The 21,446-nt window shown below is 26.3% G+C and overlaps 1 long non-coding RNA gene across 5 annotated transcripts; it reads right to left on the minus strand.

The window, feature by feature from the left end:
* Nucleotides 1-399: 399 nt before the first annotated feature.
* On the minus strand, nucleotides 400-21,433 carry LOC122269538 (uncharacterized). Of its 5 annotated transcripts, none has more exons than XR_011637241.1 (3): nucleotides 17,488-21,359; nucleotides 11,738-17,124; nucleotides 400-10,950 (listed from the first exon to the last, which is right to left on the minus strand). It is a non-coding gene; the product is annotated as an uncharacterized lncRNA (long non-coding RNA). The 5 variants fall into 5 exon arrangements; XR_011637244.1 differs by lacking the exon at nucleotides 400-10,950 and having other exon boundaries at nucleotides 12,103-13,892; nucleotides 16,838-17,124; nucleotides 17,488-21,357; XR_006225249.2 differs by lacking the exon at nucleotides 400-10,950 and having other exon boundaries at nucleotides 12,103-13,895; nucleotides 16,838-17,124; nucleotides 17,488-18,347.
* Nucleotides 21,434-21,446: the final 13 nt, after the last annotated feature.

Genomic DNA, 21,446 nt, shown 5'->3' on the forward strand with positions numbered 1-21,446 from the left:
TTAAAATTTAGGTCAATGGAAAAAGTTAAATAAACAGAAGAATATGTGACAGAGAATGTTACTATAGTAACCTTTAGTAACTAGTAAATGTGAGAATATATAAATGGAGAATGTGACTACAGTAACCTTTTACCTCCAAAAAGCTGTCATCTCTCCTACAGAAAATAAAATAAGTTATTTATTTCGTGCATTTAATAAGAACAAAACAAAAATATTCAATTAACTTAAAGTGTAATATTTAGAGAAAGTTATTAATTATATATGCATATTAAAACATGGATAGGTTACATATAAGGAAAGATAATACAATTTTAAACAGAAAAACACATATCAACAAAATGCTCTAATACCATTCACATCAGTAAATAAAAAATGTTGTTAGATAGAAAGAAAAAAAAATTTGCCACTACTGGTTGAACAAGACACCATATGTAGAATGGAAATTACTTACTTATGCATTAATTTAGCAATACATTTGGTTGTCTCAGCATGCTTTGTTGAATGAGTTTTTAGCAGAAAATAGGAAATGCATTATAAATAGTAAATAAAATGAGATATTGATATACTTAACAATGACACATTAAATATTCTTCTTAACAGTAAACAATTATTAATTTTTAAAATTATAGGGAAGGTGTGTAGCCTGAAAGGCAAATAAAACATTCTCTAAATTAAGAATCTATAAACTATCTTGAATTATAAAATAGAGAATAAAATAAAAAATTTTTTTAATTATAAAAAATAAAATTAAACAGTACATGGAATTAAATGTAGAGCTCAATGGCTGGAGAGCAAGAATAAGCTATAAAATGTCAAATATTAACATTGCATATTCTACTACTAGGATTTGACAGAAATCTCTCAATGTATCTGTTGAAGATATAAATTCCTAAAGTTTTGTTAATAAGTAATATTAGAAAAATATGTAAAAATAAAAAGTGGTTAGTTTTATATTCAGTCAAATTAACAAGTGGTATAATAACAAGGATCAATTATAAAGAACAGAGGAGGTACAAATCAAGATATTGTCAGTAGGTTGAATTTTTGGTATTCAAAATCAATTTTGGGCAATGTAGGACAAAATAAGAATATTCAACTCAAATGTTAAATCAGTACTTTTATACAGATCAGAAACATGGTACAACTTGAGAATAAATACAAATAAGTTATACAGGCTTTTATCAACAAAAGTATCAGAAGAATTCTTAATATAAAATAGTTTCATAAAATATCTAACAATGAATGATTCAAAATCAGTAAGCAAAAACCAACAGAAATAGAAATCAGAGAACGCAAATGGCGATGGATTGGACACACTATCGGACAGCTGAAACAAAATTCAAAGTAAAACAAGTGCTGGACTGGACACCCCAAAGTAAACGAAAGAGGGGCAGATCTAAAATGACATAGCGCAGAACTATTATGAATGAATTACAGACAATAAACAAAACACGGAGAAAAATAAAGTGCTTGATACCAACAGGGTGAGATGGAGAGTCACAACAGACTCTATGCTCTCCATGGAGTGAAGAGGTAATATAATTATAAAAAAATAACAACAAATCAAAATAAACAACATTTCAGTTATGTATGCCTATTTATTTTACACAGACAAATAAAAAAATTCGAATAAATTAATATGTAAATTATTTCATTAGAAAATATATAATTATGGTTTATCTGCATTTGCCCATTGAATGTGTCACCTTTTTCAAATTATTAGCTGGATATTTAGGAGTATGAGACAACAAAATTTTTTTTTTCATAATAAGAAAAATAAGTTCGAAAATACAATACAATTTTATTATAACTGGATTATCAGGAGTATGCTCTATTATGAGACAAACAAACAGTCAAGAAATATATATCATGCAAAATAATAGTTTAAAAAATTGGATTTCTTCAGCTCAGATATTACTGTTAGTAACTCACACAAAGATAACAGAATTTAATCATGGCTGAAATTTCACCCCAAATGCAAAAAGAAAATAATAAAAAAGATATCCAACAAAGAATATGATAATACAATGGGAAGTAATACTTAATAACTTGTTCCTCTGTCCCAATTGTTAAACCACTTCACATGCATTTGGTTCTCTATTATTAAACTGAAACTATATTATGTTCATTTACGTACCTTCTTTTGTGCTTTATTCAAGTTGCTTTTTGCTTAAAAAAATGTACCTTGTTATTTATGATGAGAAACAGCATAAAGTATGTTTTAGTTACACTACAATTCTAATTATTTTAAATAATGAAAAATCAAGAAATGTATTAATCAACTGAACATGATTCAAACACTCAAAAATAGCTGCCAATTTTCATGACATGCCAGATTATTCAAAAGATTGCTGATACCCTTGTTAACGACATTAGTTCCTCACAACCTCTCTATAGCACGTCGAAATGCATTTTACCTTGTTTTGCCCCTCTTGACCACTGAAGTTTTTTTCTTCTTTGTTCTGTTTTAAACCTTATTTCTCTCGGTTATTGTAGTTTTTCTAGTTTTGTTTATTACTTTTATTTTCTCATTTTTTGTTGGCAACTTTACGCTTTATACTTCAAATCACTTTTGTTTCTTCTCATACACGACTGGCAAATCTTGATAATGGGTGCTTATTTTGAGCACTTGAAACATGTCGACTTTTATTTTGAATTTGTATATTTGTGAAGCAAATGAAGTTTTTAATCATTTAGTAACTTACCGATTCAGTTTCTCAAGATTATTCATTTAATATTCCCATAATTTTTTTAATAAAAAGATTCACAAGAAAACATACATATATAAGACATAAAAAATAAAATAAAAATTCCCACGATCTAACAACAAACTTAAATAAGTAGATGAAATTGATTTATTTTTTATTTCAGATGATCAGATTCATTTAGAGGCAAAAATTTTATATAAAGGACTTATAACACACAATTGTTTTCAATAATGAGCAGGAAAACAACATCACATTTTGGAATGCAGAAGTAAAATATAATAATTTGCATGAATTTTTACATAACAAAAATATTAAAAAAAATAATTGATGAAATTTTCTAGAATTGATTTAAATATAAAACTATATTGTAGGGCAATATAGTTGTTTCATTGAAAAACATCAAATTAAAAATTTTTAATTTTCTAATACGAGAAATAAGTTTTGGTGAGAGAAATAATACCATTTATGAATTTTTTTTAGGTTCAAGAGACTAGTTTTAAAGCAATGCAACATTTTGATAAGAAGCTGATTGGGAAAAGCCATGAGACAACTTTAGTTTTTTCCTGATACTTTTTCGGATGCTTGGTCATGATTGAGTGGGGTATAGAACAGTTCAATGAACGAACACCAACATGAATCAATTTCTGATCATTCAGAGCACTCAAATACTAAACTGACCTAACTATCAGGACCAAAATAACATTAAAAATAAACTAATTTTTTTAGATAACTAAGTTTATAAATAGAAAAGCATTGCTTTTTACTTTATTTTTTATAGTTGGTTTTATTCTGAATAAGACTATAGTGGAAAAAAAATACACCGCTTCCTATAATTTTTAATTTAATATGCAACTATTTTATGAACACACACACACATATATATTGATTAATTAGAAACATGTTCAAGAACTCAAACAGGTTTTACACATGCAGTTACAAATTTCCACTTCACAAAAAGTCACACACAAGTAAATTGAAAAGAACACACATTACAACACACATGGCACATGAAATTAACGTAGTAATATAAAAACACATCTGAAGTTTCTTTTAGTTGTTCTTTAAATGTGTAAGCATGTGACCTTTCAGAGAAATCTTCTGAGTGAAACTTTTATTGCATTTGCTGCAAGTAAAAGGACGTTCACCAGTATGTATTAAAGAGTGCATTTTGATATTAGTAGAGACATTAGTGGAATAGGAGCAAAATGAACAATGAAACCTCTTGGGTGTATTCTCGTGATGTAAAGATGATACCCGAGATGAAAAATGAAAATTAGATGTGGCCATTTTGACTCTCTTGACTGCTAGAAAAAAAAAAACACATAAAAGTATTAAATATGAATTTATCAGAAAAAGTATTATAAGAATTGGACTCCATTATGTTCTTCTTTTTAACATAAATGATAGAAATAAAATTTACCTGGATATTGATTTATCCAGATCAATATAAGGAAAAATAAATCAAATAATGTGGCTATTGTAAATTAGTGTACTCTTTGCAATGTAGTAAATGCAGTAAAAAACAAAGATATGGGGCTACATATTGCAATTTTATATCTAATAATATGCAACACAAAATGAAAGGAATATCAAGTTGCACACTTAGATACATAATGAACATCGTTATCAATAAAGTTGAAAAGAACAACTTATATATTATGATACTGTCAAAAATCAATAAAAAAAATATTTTAAATTTTGTTTCATTTATTTCTTTTAAACATGGCAAAAAATAAATCGAATAAATATTTAAAACACTTGAAATTGTTTGAAAAAAGAAACTATACATAGAAACAAGAAAGTAAAAGAGTGTGTGACAAAGAGTGCATCCAAAATAAGGGCATGGGTCAAAATATATTAATATAGCAGCAAAAAAATTATATTTAAAAAGCTATATATTTTTTGCAAATTCATGTCAAATATTTCCATTGAAGGCTTAATTTTTAATCTAAAGATTGCCAGTTACTGCATCAATTTTTTAAAATCTTTAATCTTAGTCTCCAATGCACAAAAACATTAGCTTTATTTATGTATATTATTCTTGTAAAATCATATTTAATGTTTAAACATCTGAATCAATAAAACTTTAAAAATTTTATTTTGAAATATCATAAGAGGACTGAACATACAGCTCACTTGGAAGAATATTGTCTTTTGGAATCAATATAGATAAAAATTGTAGAGTTAAAAAAATTATGCAGGCCATTCAGATAATTCCATAGATAATTAAAACATCAAGCAATGTCAGAATAGCTATTGGTCATTCAGAATTCCTTTATCAAAGATTTAAAAAAATCAGGAAAGATAACTTAATGAGCAGTTTTGAACATGTGAACACGCAAATCTTTACAAGACAAAAATAAAAGAATTTAATGTTTTAATAATCCATTAACATCGGACAGCAATAAATATAGCACATACAGCGCATGGACATGGAAATAACGGACAATATCAGCAGTCTTGAATTTTTACACAACAAAATTTATTCTCTATAAATATTTTACATTATTAGATTAACTGAAACAGTATAAAAAAGTTTTACATGTCTTTAAAATAAATAATTTAGTATTCCATTTAAATGCAGAATAAATACTGGCATACAAGGAGATAAATAATCTGATGCAAAAATTTCTATTCTATTATTAAAACACAGAACTTGATATACTATAACTAAAAGACATTAATTTTTTCATAAGACTCTGAGAGAAGAGTTTGTAATCTTTCTCCCATTTTTTAATTGACTAGAAAAACTTAAAAAAAATTTATCTCAAAAGAGAATAATGAAAAATAAAATAATCAAAATGCATATATAAAAAATAAATAAAACTTACATGACTTAAGATAAATCAAAAATATGACAAATGATTTTAAAACTTTTAATAGAAATTTAACAATGAAAGAAAAGCTATTCATTCCAAACTTATAAATATTAGAATAAAGTTTTAATATAGCAATCAGGACATTGTAAACTAGTCTCAACAAAATAGATCCATACTTCTTAATTTTGAAAAGAAGTATTTTATACATATAGTTTGTCTATGGTAAGAACTCCTCTCGCCACAAAGTCTGGGGCCGTCTGCTACTATGAAAACAAGAATAGCACATTTCAGGGAAGATAGCTTCTTTTCACTCTAGGGCTAACACAGAAGACCGAAGAAAAAGATTCCCTATCTCTCGCTGACCTGAGCAGAAACCTGTCCTAAACAATTACCCCACATCCCTACTTGAAATAGCTTTACCTTGTTAGACACCACTGGTCCAGACGAATGGCTAGGGGAGATCTTACTTTAGACAAACTATAATTTAACAGGAACAGGACTGTATGTGACTTAGTTTAGGAAAGTATTTACAACTTAGTAGCCATAGCATATTATACATAATTTATAAATGAAACAATTTTTTAAATTCATTTCATTTATACACAACAAATATTTCTAACTTCCATTTCAATAAATGTTCAAAAACATGGCCAGGCTGAGATCAAAAACTTCTCCGAGGTTTATTATGAAATCGACCCACAGTAGATCAACTCGTCCCAGATAGAGACAAGAATCTCGTCCTTTTTTAAAATGGATATTTTATAAACAAAAAAACTTTATTTAACCTATAACTAAATAACAAATGTTCAAAAAAGTGTAACTTAGAAATTTATTTAACAAAAGTGGTATCAACTTATCAAATAGAAATCGCAAAAACTTTCCTCAAACCTATTCATTTATTTTTTAGACTCGTATTTCATGGACACTATTGCCATAAAATTATAAAGGAGAGTTTGGGGTCTTTATTATCCCGAGGGCCGTCAGCATCATTGGTGGAGAGGGGAAGGACAGTGGTTATATGCCCTTCTTAACAATGAAAAATCTAAAAAGTCCCCTTGAATAATTCAGACAAGTTAAGAAATTTTTTATGAATCATCCGACTTAAATTCACCATAGTTAAAAAAAAAGAGATAAAAATAGTTATTTTTTTTCAGACATAAGAAATTTTTTTCTTATATGAGAAATTTAGATAATTATTATGACTGTGTATTTTAATTCCGTCCCTTTCAAAAATTTGATACTTGCGATGCCCATGGGGTTGGCACTTTTCTCAAATCCCATTGACTTAATTATTTTGACACAAAATGGCAAGCAAAAAATTACACAAAGTTACAAAATTTTTAAATGATATTAACTTTTTTACTTTTTAAATAAAACTTATCAAGGTTCAAAATGGCCTTAATTATACTTCAATGAAATGTATACAAATTGGAGTTATCTTACAACTTGTAAAGTAGAAGTAAATTATAGCATCAATCAATTCAGATTATCAGCATTTGACATTCAAAGACAAGGATAAGAAGGCAAAAATTATTGAGTATAAATTAATATATCAAGTAAAAAACATGAAAAAGTAAAGTAAAACAGAACATTAAAAATACTTGCTATATTAACAAAAAATGCATTCCTACAAAAAAAAAATGCATATAAGTATAAAATAACAAGAAATTTAACAATAATTTATCACAATATAAAGCTAGGAAAACAGAAAAATTATTTTAAGGTTTTAACATGTGAGTAATTTCATGTTGTTTCATATTGCCTTTTTGAGAGAAACATTTACCACAAGTTGAACAAGTGAAAGGTCGAAGTCCACTGTGAGTTAATTGATGATTTTTCAGATTAGTTTTAACATTTGTGGAATATGGACACAAGCTACACTTAAACTTGGCATGAAAGAATTCGTGTCTTGTTATAACCTTGAAAAGGCCTTGTCTCACCATACTATCACCTTCGAAATTCACAACTGAAACATATACACATATAAAAGTTAAAACACATTTATAACTTAATATTTACGGAGCGGATTATATAGGATTGTTGAGTGAAAAAATATACATCATATATAGGTGAAATAGTAATGTTCTATAGTATACAAAAGCAACACTGACCCCATAAGTTTTCTCTAGCAGCTGTTTTAATTTTCATTATAAATTTCATTCAAGAATGACAAGTTTTTAATGTACAAGTCAATTTCAGAATTTGATAAAAGAAAGTATGCTCAGGCATACAATTACTTTATACATTTACTGTATACAAAAGGTGAGGTACTCATGAGATAATATTTTTATATGTTAGAAAACTGGTCAAAGGTACTGCAACTGACAGGGGTGAGGACAATGCTAAGACACTAAATTATCTTTATTGAAAAAAAACTCTTCTTAACAAACTAAAAAAACTTGATGTTTATCCACACTATACTTCCCTAATCACAGATTCAAAAATTTATTTAACAAATCATTTAACGTTTATACAATTACTGCAACTGACTCTTAAGAACTAACTTTTGGTGCCACGCCATGTAACATGGGCATCTGTGATTTACTCAAAGTAAAGAAAATTATCCATTTTTAAAGTGTATTATCAATGGGAACGAAAAATGGTTTTTCTACGATAATAATCTGGTCAATACAAAAAATTTTTAGATGGTAAAACTATTACTTCAAATAAGGCGGTAAAAAATAACAGCAAAGAAAAAACATTTTATGCACGGGAGATCATGCTATTTGTAGTTGTGGAATTAAAATTCTTTAAATTCAAATATATTAAAGTATGAATACATTTTCTTTTTCATCACAAGTGAAATTAATTTCTAGAGCTACAAAAATTCTATAGTTGGTGGAAATGGCGAAAATTCATTAATTATATAGTAGTATAAACGATAATAAAAATGTGGGCACTCAATCAATGATAGTGTATATAATGCCGGGCAGATATTAGTTATATTAGTTATATTAATATATATCTTTTATATATTAGTTGTATATATATTAGAAGTTAATAAATATACAAAATATACTTGGTAGAATTGGGCATTAAAGGGTTTAACTTGGTTAAGAAGTTTGTTTCTGGTTATCTCTAAAATGTATCAATGTATGCTGCTTCATATTGCTTTTTTGAGTAAATCCTCTTCCACATATGGAACAACTGTAAGGGCGTACACCAATATGTATCAATTCATGATCAGTCAAATGAGTAGAAACGTCAGTGGAATATGGGCAAAATTTGCATCTGTGTCTTTTATGAAGCTGATCTTCAGTTTCTGGCATATGGAATCTTCTAGATCTTCGTAAATTACTTTCAACCCATCTTGTAACTAAAACAAAGGTTTATATTCTAATATTATTTTGAAAAAAAAGGTCATTTAATATTTATTATAATAACACTTTATTCATCATAAACTTGAACAAAACTTTAAAACATTCCTAAGTAAACACAATTTGTGAAGAACATTTTTTTTTCACAGTAAACCCTCTTTTGTTCTTCAGCAAACATATTGAATATAAACGAGAAGGGGGGGGGATACGTCAGCAATTAGTTTTATAAGAAAGTGTGTAATAGCTCATACATAGAAATCACTTGTGAATTTACAGATTTTTTTAACTTTTCATGAAACATATTGAATATTACATATTTTCAAAACTGTTTAATCACTAATCATTTTTGAAACATTTTCCCTCCCACTATTAAATGTTTATTTACTAAGGATAAAACTGAATGCAAACAGTAAAAAGTACATCAATATTATTAACATAGTTATAAAGACATCAGATAAATATTTTTTCTTCCACAGTGTAAATAAAATTATAGCCTCATCTAAATATTCTTCAATTTGAAATACATTTTTAAATGTTTTCTCCTAATCACTATGTTTATAATTGTTATCTGACAATATTTTTTTCTCAATTAATTAAAATTTATGACAAAAATAATCAGAATTTTATTTATAAAAAAATCAGAAATTTATTTATAAAATTCAGAAATTTATAGCCTCAGTCACAACTTTTTTATATAGATTTAAATCAACCATAACTTTTAGAAGTATTTGGTATATGTAAAGTGATAAATTAAAACAAAACTTGCTAAATGAGAAAAAAATTGAAAATTAAGCTTTTTTTGTACAAGAAAAAAAATTTTTTTTTTCATATGTTATAAGTTTTAGGATAATAATTCATCAATAATTTGAAAAACCTTAAAGGCTAAGACAAAAATAAGAATTCAGAATGTAAACTAAACTTTGTACTGGTTGCCAAAGTTTAGTTTTTTTTTAACGGCATCAGAATTTTTGACATAATTTAAACAAATGCATTGCAACTCACACTAAATATTGAAAAAGTTTAAATTGACTCGAGTTAGGCAGATATTTATTTAGAAAATTTTATTTAAAAAAACCCACAGATGTACAAGAATAACAATTTACCAAAATACAGAATTACCAGAACAAAATACTGGTTAAATACTCTTTAAATTATAGGGATGGGCAGTCAAATGAATCATAACACAATTAAGATATCATGCCCTTTATCCAACCTCACAACATAATTTTTAGGTTATAAGATTCGTTTTAAGTATTTTAGTTCATAGAGTATTTCAGAAGAATATTTGCTATAATTAAATTGATAAAATCTTGAGACTCCTTACACATAGAAAACAAATTTAGCTTCATAAAAAGAAAGTCAATCTGCAACTGCACACTAGTCAGGTTTAAGGTGCTATCCTTTTAGACATAACTTACATTTTTCACATAATTAAAATGAATTTAAAAAAATTTGTAAGGCCATAATTTCGCGGCAAGAAATTATGGCCTCATTATTCACTTAATTTTATAAACTTTAATTATTTTTGTCATCAAATATAATTTATTGAGCAATAAATAGTGAAACATGAAAGTATAATTTTAAAAAAATACTATAATAATATTTAAATATAAATAATAATAATAAAAAAATATCTTATTTATTTAAAATTAAAAAAAAAATGTAGGTAATTATTTTATGGAGCACTATATTAAGTTTAAAATTAAATATCTCATGCAAAAAGAAGATAGATTGGCAAGCTTTTTGCGTCCTTTTTTTTTTGTTATTTACATACAGAAATGTAATTATACAAAAGTGAGGAATAATTAAAGAATAATTTATTTCTATAAAAATCTATCAAGAAAGGGTAAGTATTTTTTCAAAGTTTGAAAGTAACATGAGTAAGTGAATGCTGTTTCATATTTCCTTTGGTAGAAAATCTTTTACCACAAGTTGTACAAGCAAAAGGACGAAGTCCACTGTGTGTTAATTGATGGTTCTTCAAATTAGTTTTAATATTTGTGCAATACTGACACAAATTACACTTGAACTTGGCATCAAGATCGTAACTTGTTACAACTTTAAATGAGCCATGTTTCACCATACTATAATCACCAAACTTCAAAGCTAAAAAATTAAAAAGAAAAAATTTAAGTTTTAAAATCTAATACCAGTGGATAAACAATCTCAAATTTTTTTAAAGGTTCATAGCAACAATCTGGTCATGGATTCCAAATAAATATCATAAAAAGGGATGTTATTTGAACCAATATTAAAATTAACTACAATATAAAGATGTTGTAACCATTTAGTAATTGCTTTATCACTGCTAAACATTATAGTTTAACAATATAATTTCATATTTATAATTTTCATGTAGTCATTATTTTTGAGAAAATTTTTAGGATTGGAAATTGTAGATGTCTTTTTCAAGATTAAATAATTTAAAGGATATTTTGAAACATCAAAGATTCAGACTAAACATTTTTGCACATAAATTTTTGGATTCGGGTCAGTCTATCTCAAAACTAGACTTTTATGTATCCTCTCATGAACTTGAATATATTTTATTCAATAACATCTTTAAATAGTCAGGTTCGGCTGTAACAAATGTTTATTTTTATCTTCTTCATTAGCAACAAGAGTTACTGTTTTTCATCTTAAAACGATTTAATTTAAATTAATTTTATAAAATATCAGTAGAATTTCTATTTAGATAGACGTGGCAATCGGGTAGTTTAAAAAAATAATCTATATGGTTAGCATTATAAGAAAAGCAAGTGTGATAGGATTGTTAAAATAATATGATGAATACAGGGGAAAAAAATACATGAACAGTGGATCGAAATTCGACTGTATTTCGAAAAAAACTTTGAGAAAGTTCATGCTTTATTCTGGATTAACCAAAACTTACTTTTTACAATACTTTCAATTTCGAAATACCAATGAGTTGAAACAGAATTTGTCATGAAACGTTTCTCTTGCTTTATAGGATCCTTCAGGAAAATACCATATTTTTACTAAATCTCAGATCGTTTTTATTCTAAGCTTAAGGATCTTGAAAGAGATATATCTAATGAAGCTAAATTGAGTAGAATAAAACTTCATTGAAAATCTACCACATGCTCGACCTGACAGTTCTCAACACAACTTGAATAATCACATTATTTAATAAAAATAACCATATTTTTTCACACTTATTAAATTTGCATTTTTAAGAAACATAAGTTGAATATATACAGTAAAAAAATAAAGGAAAAAAAAGAGTGACATTCTAGGAATATTTAAAGTCTTTTTTATTAGTATAAAAAAATATTAAAAACATCAAAATATGGAATAGAATGAAACAGAACAATGATTTTTTTTCATATAAAACTACCATGTTAGGAAAAAGTTTCAAAGTCTTAACAAATGGATAATTTCATGCTGTTTCAGATTGCCTTTTAGAGAGAACTTTTTACCACAAGTTGTACAAGTGAAAGGACGAAGTCCGCTGTGCGTTAATTCATGATTCTTCAAATTAGTTTTTATGTTTGTGGAATATGAGCACAAGTGACACTTGAACTTAGGTTGAAAGATTTCACGCCTGGTTACAATGTCCACCGAGCCTCGTCTAGCCAAACTATTATCAAACCTTATAGCTGAAAAATCAAAATATAAAACAATTAAATAATCTAGCAAAATTTAAAATGAGTTGATGATAATAAGCAACTTTTAAAGAACAATCCAGAGAAGACTGGGCACAAGATATAGAAGATGGTGGAGTTAGAGCCAGTTTAGGTATCTAGTGCAATACAATAAAGTAAGGATTTGTTATTCAACACTGTATATGGAGTCCACTGTAGGGAGAATCAGTTCAAACATCACAGTTGAAAGCAGGTATGGTATTTTTGAGCATGTCAGACCTATCAGTGTAGTTGTTATTCATTTTTGGATGAAAATATTGAAATGCAGCACTTCTGAGCAAAAATTTAAATCATTAATATTTTAACAAGCTTTGCAATTCATGTACACCACACCTTATCCATTTAAGAAAAGCGCATTGAAAATATCATAAAATAAATCCAAATAACATTTACTAACAAAATTTCCATAAAATTTTTGAAGTCAGTTTCTTTGCTTTTGAAAATTTTGTTGCTTTATTGAACTCAATAATTACTGCTCTAGAAACAAATTGCAGAAATTCTGCCATAAATAATATTGCATCAAATAATAAATATATCTTTAATAAGTTATTATCACTTACAATAAAGATTTACTTAAATCAGTAATTAGTGCATAATACAAAAATTAGAAATCAGACATCACAATTTTGCTGATGGGTAATTGTATTTGATATCAGTATTTTATATAATTTGATCAATATTATTATTACAAAAGGAAGTCTAAAAACATTTGGAAAGAACTAGAATGTTTAAATTCATTTATTCAAAACAAATGTCTAAAAAATTTTTGAAATAAGTAAAATATTAAAATAATCTTTTAAAAATAATAACAAAATTTTAGAAAAATGAAGACAAAAATGCATTGAAATGTACTACTATCAAACAACTTTAAAATTTTAAGTTAAGAAGAAAAAAGAATTACATGCTACTAATAGAAAATTTATCACTTTTTACACATTTAACTGCTTATGCAGTTGATTTCTCTCTAGGATGCAAATTGGTCTTAGTTTATGTTAATGAATGGAGAAGCATTTGGCAGTAAGGAGACTTTTTTGTAATAATTATTACCAAGTATACTTCAATAGCTTTAAAACTAAAAACAATTTAAATATATATATTAACAAACTAAACAATTTATTTTCATATAAAATATTCAAGATAAATATAAGTTTTTAAAAAGGTTTGAATGAGTAAGTTCATGCCGTTTCATACTGCCTTTCGTAGTGAATTTATTACCACAAGTTTCGCAAGTGAAAGGACGAAGTCCAGTGTGTGTTAACTGATGATTTTTCCAATTGGTTTTAACATTTGTAGAATAAGAACACAAGTTACACTTGAACTTGCCGTATCCTGCTACTTCCTTAAATGAGCCACACCTTGTTCCACTAACACCTTTGAAACTCACTACTGAAAAAAAAATATTAGAGAATTAAAAAAGATGAATATAAATGCCATTTTTTAAGCTTTTTGCTAGTGGCATGGTTTTTTGCAGATAGCAAAAATTTAAAAATATAATTTTAATTGAAATCTGATCTACTTTTCAACACTGGTTCTCAACTGAGAAAATTAAAACCAATTTATACAAAAAAAGAAAGTACACAAGTACATAATATTAAATACCCTAAAAATATACTTGTAATTCAGAAACAATGAGAAGAATAAACAATTTTACTAACAGTGATTTAGTAAGAAACTATGATGATTAAATGAGTGTTAATTTTTTCTTACAGTTCAAGTACTTTAAAATAAATAAAATTCTAAAATATTTACATAACAACCTCTTGTTTGTCTACAATGTTTAATCAAAAATCCATGTTGATAAAAATATTTTATTTTCAATGTAAAATACATAAACAAATTTGGGGACATGCACTTGAAAATTTTTTTTTTTTACATTTTGTCATATTATGTTTCTGGAAATGCCCCTAAAGTTCTTACAAAAAAAAACTTAACAAGCATTTTATTTTTGAAAATAAGCACTACTTATCATAAAAATAGGATACAGCAGTCTCCACTTAATGTGATCACGTTTGGACACAATGATTTCGATAACAATTAACTGATTGATAACAATAAACGAATCACGAAATTTAATAAATTAATCAATTTAAGCTATAGATATCAAGTTTGAAAATAAAATTAAACAAAACAACTCATTATATTATGTACTGTATGTTTCCTTTAAAACATAAAATTTAAACATAATTTTAAAAAAATCATCAATTGTTGATTGTCTAAATTTTTCCAAGAAGCTCATTTATAAATTGTTCATGCTTTAAAGTTATTGAAGCAGTATTGTACTTCCCGTCTAAAAGTCACTCTTGAGTTGTCATATTTGAAGGATGTTCTATTATTTCTTCAGTTTTTTAGCAGAGCTAACGTGTTTTAGAAAGACTAAAAAAAGAAGTTCAAATTTTATGGTTTAAACCTACTAAATAAAACTTTTATTAGAACTAATCTTTTTCAAAAATTTTAATAACATAAAAAACATATAAAATTGTTAGTTAATTACTACATTGATGTGATTTCATATTAGAAACAATTTGGAGCATTAACTTGTGCACTTTTGAAATAGTTGAAGCAACAGCTTCTACCTTGGAAGTGTTAAGAACAATATTGTTAAACTATTTTGAACTACAATTAGAAATCAACTAATTTAATGCAGCATAAGTGAATGAATAATATAAAATTAACTATAAATACTAATTCTTCAACTTATTAAATAAAATATAATAATTACTTTGAATAAATTGTACAGTTTTATATAAAATGACTAATTTATTTAAAAATTTAGTAGGATTTTAAAAAATTATAATACTGAATCAATTTAAAGCAAAATTAGGATGAGTTACTGATTGAATTATGGGTTTAGAACAAATTCAGTACAACAAAATGTTCCGTTTTGAAGAAAATATGGAGCAGCAAATGCATTATTAAAATTAATAAAATTTGATCTATTTATGAAATCTATTTTTAGCTATTTATTATCTATTATGAATGCTCTTTAAAGAGAGAAAAACTAGCATCGCATATTTTACTTATGTTATTTTACTTTTTTGGTCATTTAAAAAATACTAAAAAGTCAATAAAGCTCGGCATTTTTTTTTTATTTTAAAAAAATAAAAGCTGGTCTTTTTCAGGAATGCCTTTTTGCAACCCTGTTTTTTGATCAACTTTTTTGCAATATTCTGCATGAGAGAAATGCAGGTTCCCTAACTAACTTAAGATGATACTACTAAACTAGACTTAAGATGATTTTCAAAAAAAGAAATAAAAACTCTAATAACATTGAACAGTGTAATAATCACAGAAAACAATAATTTTAACATACAAATGAATAGCAAAAATATGGATCGAGTGATTATGATAACAATATACGATTGATAACAATAACTGCGATCACATTAAGTGGAAACTACTTTATTAAAATCTAATTAGTGCCATCAAAATTTGAAAAATGAAGCAAAGTAGATTGAAAAAAACTATAAAAATATGCATACTTTATAAAAATATAAAAGAATGTAAATAAAAATTTTAAGATTTATATAGGCCAAGAAGATGAAAAAATTTCTCCCTTGAACAATTTGTAGTAGTTTACATTGAGTCTGGAGCATAATAAACAAAACAAAAACCAGAGATTTTATAAATGAAAGTAGAAAATATGCATTTTAAAACAACAACGAAACTAAAAAATGTAGAAAAATAACAAACAATATACAAACGTAGAAAGAAAAATTTGAAGTACTTCACACTTGATCTGTACATATAATATATAGATGAAATACATATATAATATGTAACATAGTAAAAATTATCAATTAAAAAGTGATTTTAGAAATCACTGGCAACACAAATTAAACTATAATTTAATTAGAAAGTAAACCAAAACAAAATTTATGGCATAACTGATCAACATCACTAAATGATAATTATGGCCTCTTTTGCAATAACAATTTATAGGACAAAAAATAATTATAAAGCAATTTATTAGAACAATAAAAATCCATAGTAAATAAAAATGACAAATTAGTCATTCAATTCCAGTTAACTTATAAAAATCTTTATCTTTTCTTAACTCTTTTATTATGTTGAATTCAATTAATTCTTAAAAAAAATTCTAGAAAACAATTTACTAATTGGATACTCTACAAAATCATTATTGCTTAACTTTGCTAAAGACAAAGTAAAAATGGCAAACCTCTTCTTTTTTTTTATTAAGCTATTTTTAAACTAATACTTTTAAATTATTGCTAAATGCTTACATAAAAATAAATAAAGCAAAAAAAAAATTTTTATTTATTTTTCTTCAAAATTTTTCATATTAATTTTTTTCACTCATTAAAACTTACAAATTGCAAAATTTGTAAAGCCATAAATGTCTATTGATCTGACTTTGTATGATGTCTAAGTAAGTGGGTTTTCATATTGCCTTTTTGAGTAAATCCTTTGTCACAGATTGAGCATTTGAAAGGACGAAAACCACTGTGAGTTAATTCATGATTTTTTAAATTAGTTTTATAATCGGTGATATATGAACAAAAACTACAGTGATAAACTTTAACTCTTCTATAAAACTGCTCAGTCTTTGAAGAATTCAATCCCTGGCTTAGTGGTAGAAATGTGTCTTGCAATAAAGCTGAAAATATAAAAATAAATTAGGAACCAAAGCAAATGAGAAAGAAAAATAAAAAAAATGTAATTATGGTATAATTAATTTAATTATCTAAACATAGAAAAAGTAGAATTATCTGCAATAAACAACATGATAAGACGTAATAAAAAAAAATAAACATATTTAATCTGGTTGAAGTCATTATGCATTGTTGAAAGACCAAATAAAGACAGACCTAGATTTTCTAACCATAATTTCAAATATACGAAATAAGGAAAAACTTTTTGCATTCAAGACAGTAAATTTTAATAAAAAACATCAAATTTTTTACACTTTATACTTCAGATGAATAATAAATTGGGAAAAAATAAAGAAAATTTTTCATACATTTTTACCATCTTCATCAAGACAATAGATAAGACATTCTGAAACTGTAATATGATTTGTAAAAAAAATATGAAGTAATCAATTAGATGACATAATAAAGTTAGTGTCCACAATATGAATGAGGCAAAAAAATGCAATTTATGCAATTCTAATAGAAGAGTACAAGTCACCTTTTAAGCAATATCATATCCTTGCTGACATAATATTACATAGTTAAATTTCAAAAATGAAATTAGCTTACTTTTTATATATGACTCTTTGATCTTATAATGTATCATTTTAAATCATAAACCATTACACTTGTAAAATTGACATTATTAAGTTAAGGAAAAATTCTTATCAACTGGAAAATAAATATGTTAAGGATTGTAAACATATTTCACTCAAGATGCAAAATTATACAAGATAAATAAAATTTTAAAAATAATGCATAAATAAATTACACAATTTACATGAATGAATTTCTTTTAAATGATATTACAAAAGTTTTTAAAAGAATAATATACATTATGGAATAATATATATATTACAAATGAATTACTGGGAAAATTAAGCACAAAAAAAAATCAGTATTAAAATCTATTAATTCACAGTTCTTGTTCTACCGTAGCTAACCTTACACACTTTAAAAAAAAACCTTGGCAAAATTAACAAATATTACACTTTTTTAACAAACATAAAACATGTAGCCCATTTCTCTAGTTTTTGATGACAGAACTGAACTTTAAAAAAATGTTATTAACCTCAACAGATAAACCAAAATAAACAGAAAAACCAAATAAACCTAAATACACATTATTTCAAAATAATGAAATATTTATAAAATTATTTTACTAAAAACTTGTAAAAATAACTATTTTTAATTAAAATTATTTACTTTTGTAAGAAAAAGTGTGATGGAAATTTCTATTACTAGAAATTATTTTCAAAACAATATTAAACACAAACTTATCCTGAAAAAACTAATTGATGAAAAGTTAAAAAAAATCAAATTTTCGGAACAAGACTAAGAAATCGGAATAGTTTGGCAGCCATGGTAATTTCCTATTCTATAACATAGACAACCGGTTTTTTGGTGCAGGAAAGCCGGCATTCAAAAGTTTGGAAAAGCTGTGACTAATGCTCAGAGGGTTAATGGGAATAGTGTTTGGTAATCTATTTCTTTACATCTAAATAATTTCTTGCACAGTGCACGCTTTGATTCTCTTAAGATAAATAGAAAAAAACATAGGTTAAAATTATCATCAGTTAACACATGGAGATAAATTTAATAACAAAATGCATGAAATAATTCCGAAGAATAACAAAGCAGGCAATATTGTAGCCAGTTGTTTATTTCAGTGAGGATCTAACACTTTTTGGATATAAAGATGACGACAAAGTGAATGAAACATAGTAAAATTTGAAGTACTTATTTAACCATTTTTTATCTTTAATTTTATAAATATAAGTGCAATAATATATATATATAACAGTAAGTCAATTTTATTAATAAATCCATTAAAGCAATGTACTTTAATTCAGAATAGATAAATCATGCTGAGAACCACCTTATTAAATCTGAGTATTAAAAAAATCAATTACATTTAACATTTATAGAGATGTTTGATCTTTTTCAAAAATAAATAATTAGAAAAAAATGAAAATGATCTCCCAAACCAATTTAGTAACATTGTACCTAAATTTTTAAATTATATAAGCATGATATGAAAAATATAACAGTGTATGAACTTAATGACAGGAAAAATGTTCAAATACTGACAATACTCGATTATTTTTCTTCTCACATTTAAGCAATTTTTGCCATTATATTCAATTTGTAAATAAGATTATTTTGCATTTCTGATTATTTAAATTTACATTAAATAATGTTTTCAACTATTTTTTGTGTACATTTATCAAACAAGCCTTTGGAGTATTAAAACAAAATAAATGTGTCAAAACAGGATCATCAGTTTTGAGATTTGTCTTTTTATAGAATGGTCTTTGTTTCATATATAATCTACTTTCAGCTTGCAATAAAAACATAGTAATGGAAAGCAATTTTAAAAACTAAAAAATAAGTAAAGATAATGAAATTTTCATAATCAAACGATTGAGGAAAATAGTTTAATCGAATAAATATATTTTCTTAAATTGAATTAACTAGATGAAGAAAAAAACCTACAACTATAGTAAATATGCAAGATACTGGAATAAATTACCTTTTACTCGAGTTAACTAAGAACCTGTAAAAGTTAACGATTTCTATTCAGACCCCAAAATTCAATTGTAACATACTTTTTTGTCACTGCAGGGGGGATCCGAATCTTAGAGGCCCTCCCCTTGTCTAAACTACAGCTAGACATTAACATTACAATCGATGTTATTAAAATCACCATCCATTATAAAAAAATTTGCGGATATCTCCATATCGGAACCTGCTTATGCCAACTACAATCAGCAAGACACGGAAAAAAATTTAAAATCAGATTTTTTTTTTTTTAAAAATTCAAAGAAGTTTGCCCGGTTGCAATACAAATTATAATTTTCTAGTTGATCTACTTTTGTAATGTTCTTTTTCTTTAAAATTTCATACAGGCTACTTCCTAGAAGTTGCCACAGCTTGGCAATTATTTTGGTGCACATACTGATATGGAAATCTTCTAAACAATTTAGAAAATATGAATACTTCAGGAATAAGAAGCTAATATATGTATTATTTTCAATTCCCTACTGAAAGAAATGCCTTTCCTAAAATATGATATACATTACCCCAGCTTTTAACTCTCAACAAGCGTGACTACGGAGACCTCTAGATAGTCACAGTTCCCTTTAACACCTTAATTACAGTTGGAGATAAAACAAGCATTTCCATTCTTCCAAAATTTAAACTTACTTCAAAGCTACACAATGTTTATTTTCAGTGAATCCCATCCCATGGTGACATCTATGGCAATGGCCAAGCGGTCACTCTACATCCTCCTTGGCTCTTACCTACTTAGGGCATCAATCTAAGGTTAAATCTGAAATTTCAAAAGATTGAAGGACTTCTTCCTGTCACCACTGATTTGCGGGCAAAGAGCCGGGTTTGTCGTTTGCTCTCAACTGTTATAGAGCCTCATAAACGGCATTTTCAAGATTGGCAACTAGACGCACGAAGTCTCTCGTTCTTTGAGGTAGGGAGTTTGCAGTCTGCTTTAAATGTCAAGCACAGCAGGCCTCTGCACAGTGGACAGTTAGGGTCTTTCCAGTGGAGACCTATACGTCCCCTTCTGGTTCTCGATTTTCTGAGGGTTAACGGTTTAATGGATCTTGTCTAACTTCAGCAGACAGTAGGAGAATAACTTTTAATTCATGACAAATTTTATTATTTTTTTCATTTTCTTTATTACTTTTTCGAGCACCGTATGTAAATACAAAAATGTATAACAGAATAAATTTATTATTACTCTCGTGATTTTTCTGCAAATGTCATTATTTTTTCATACTTTACCATACGAAGTGGCTCGTAAGAAAATGATCAATAAAATTTTTACTAAAAATTATGTGAATGCTATAATTTTGGAGGAATATCCTACCGGAGATAGAATAATTTTATGAAATAATTGGAACAAACTAGATATCATTCTAAGACGTTTATTTACTATTTTTACTTCAGCATCAAGAGTGAAATCACAATTTTAAACAAATGACATACCGAATAAATCATTACATTATCCAAAATTTATATATACGTCAATTAATTAGCACAACATATAAAGCAACTTCTCATATAAAAAATAAACATTAAATAATGCAATCAATAGAAAGATAACATGTTTATAAATATAAGAGATCATAAAAGACGATATTTAATTATATTTCAGCAAGAGAATAAAAAACAATAAATAAAGTGTACTAGTAAATTCAATTCAATGTAGATATAAACATTACAACGAAAAGAAGGTTTTTTTATTTTTTTTTTCTCTTAAAAAAAA

The sequence above is a fragment of the Parasteatoda tepidariorum genome, chromosome 7, assembly GCF_043381705.1.
Source record: "Parasteatoda tepidariorum isolate YZ-2023 chromosome 7, CAS_Ptep_4.0, whole genome shotgun sequence".
NCBI lineage: Eukaryota > Metazoa > Arthropoda > Arachnida > Araneae > Theridiidae > Parasteatoda > Parasteatoda tepidariorum.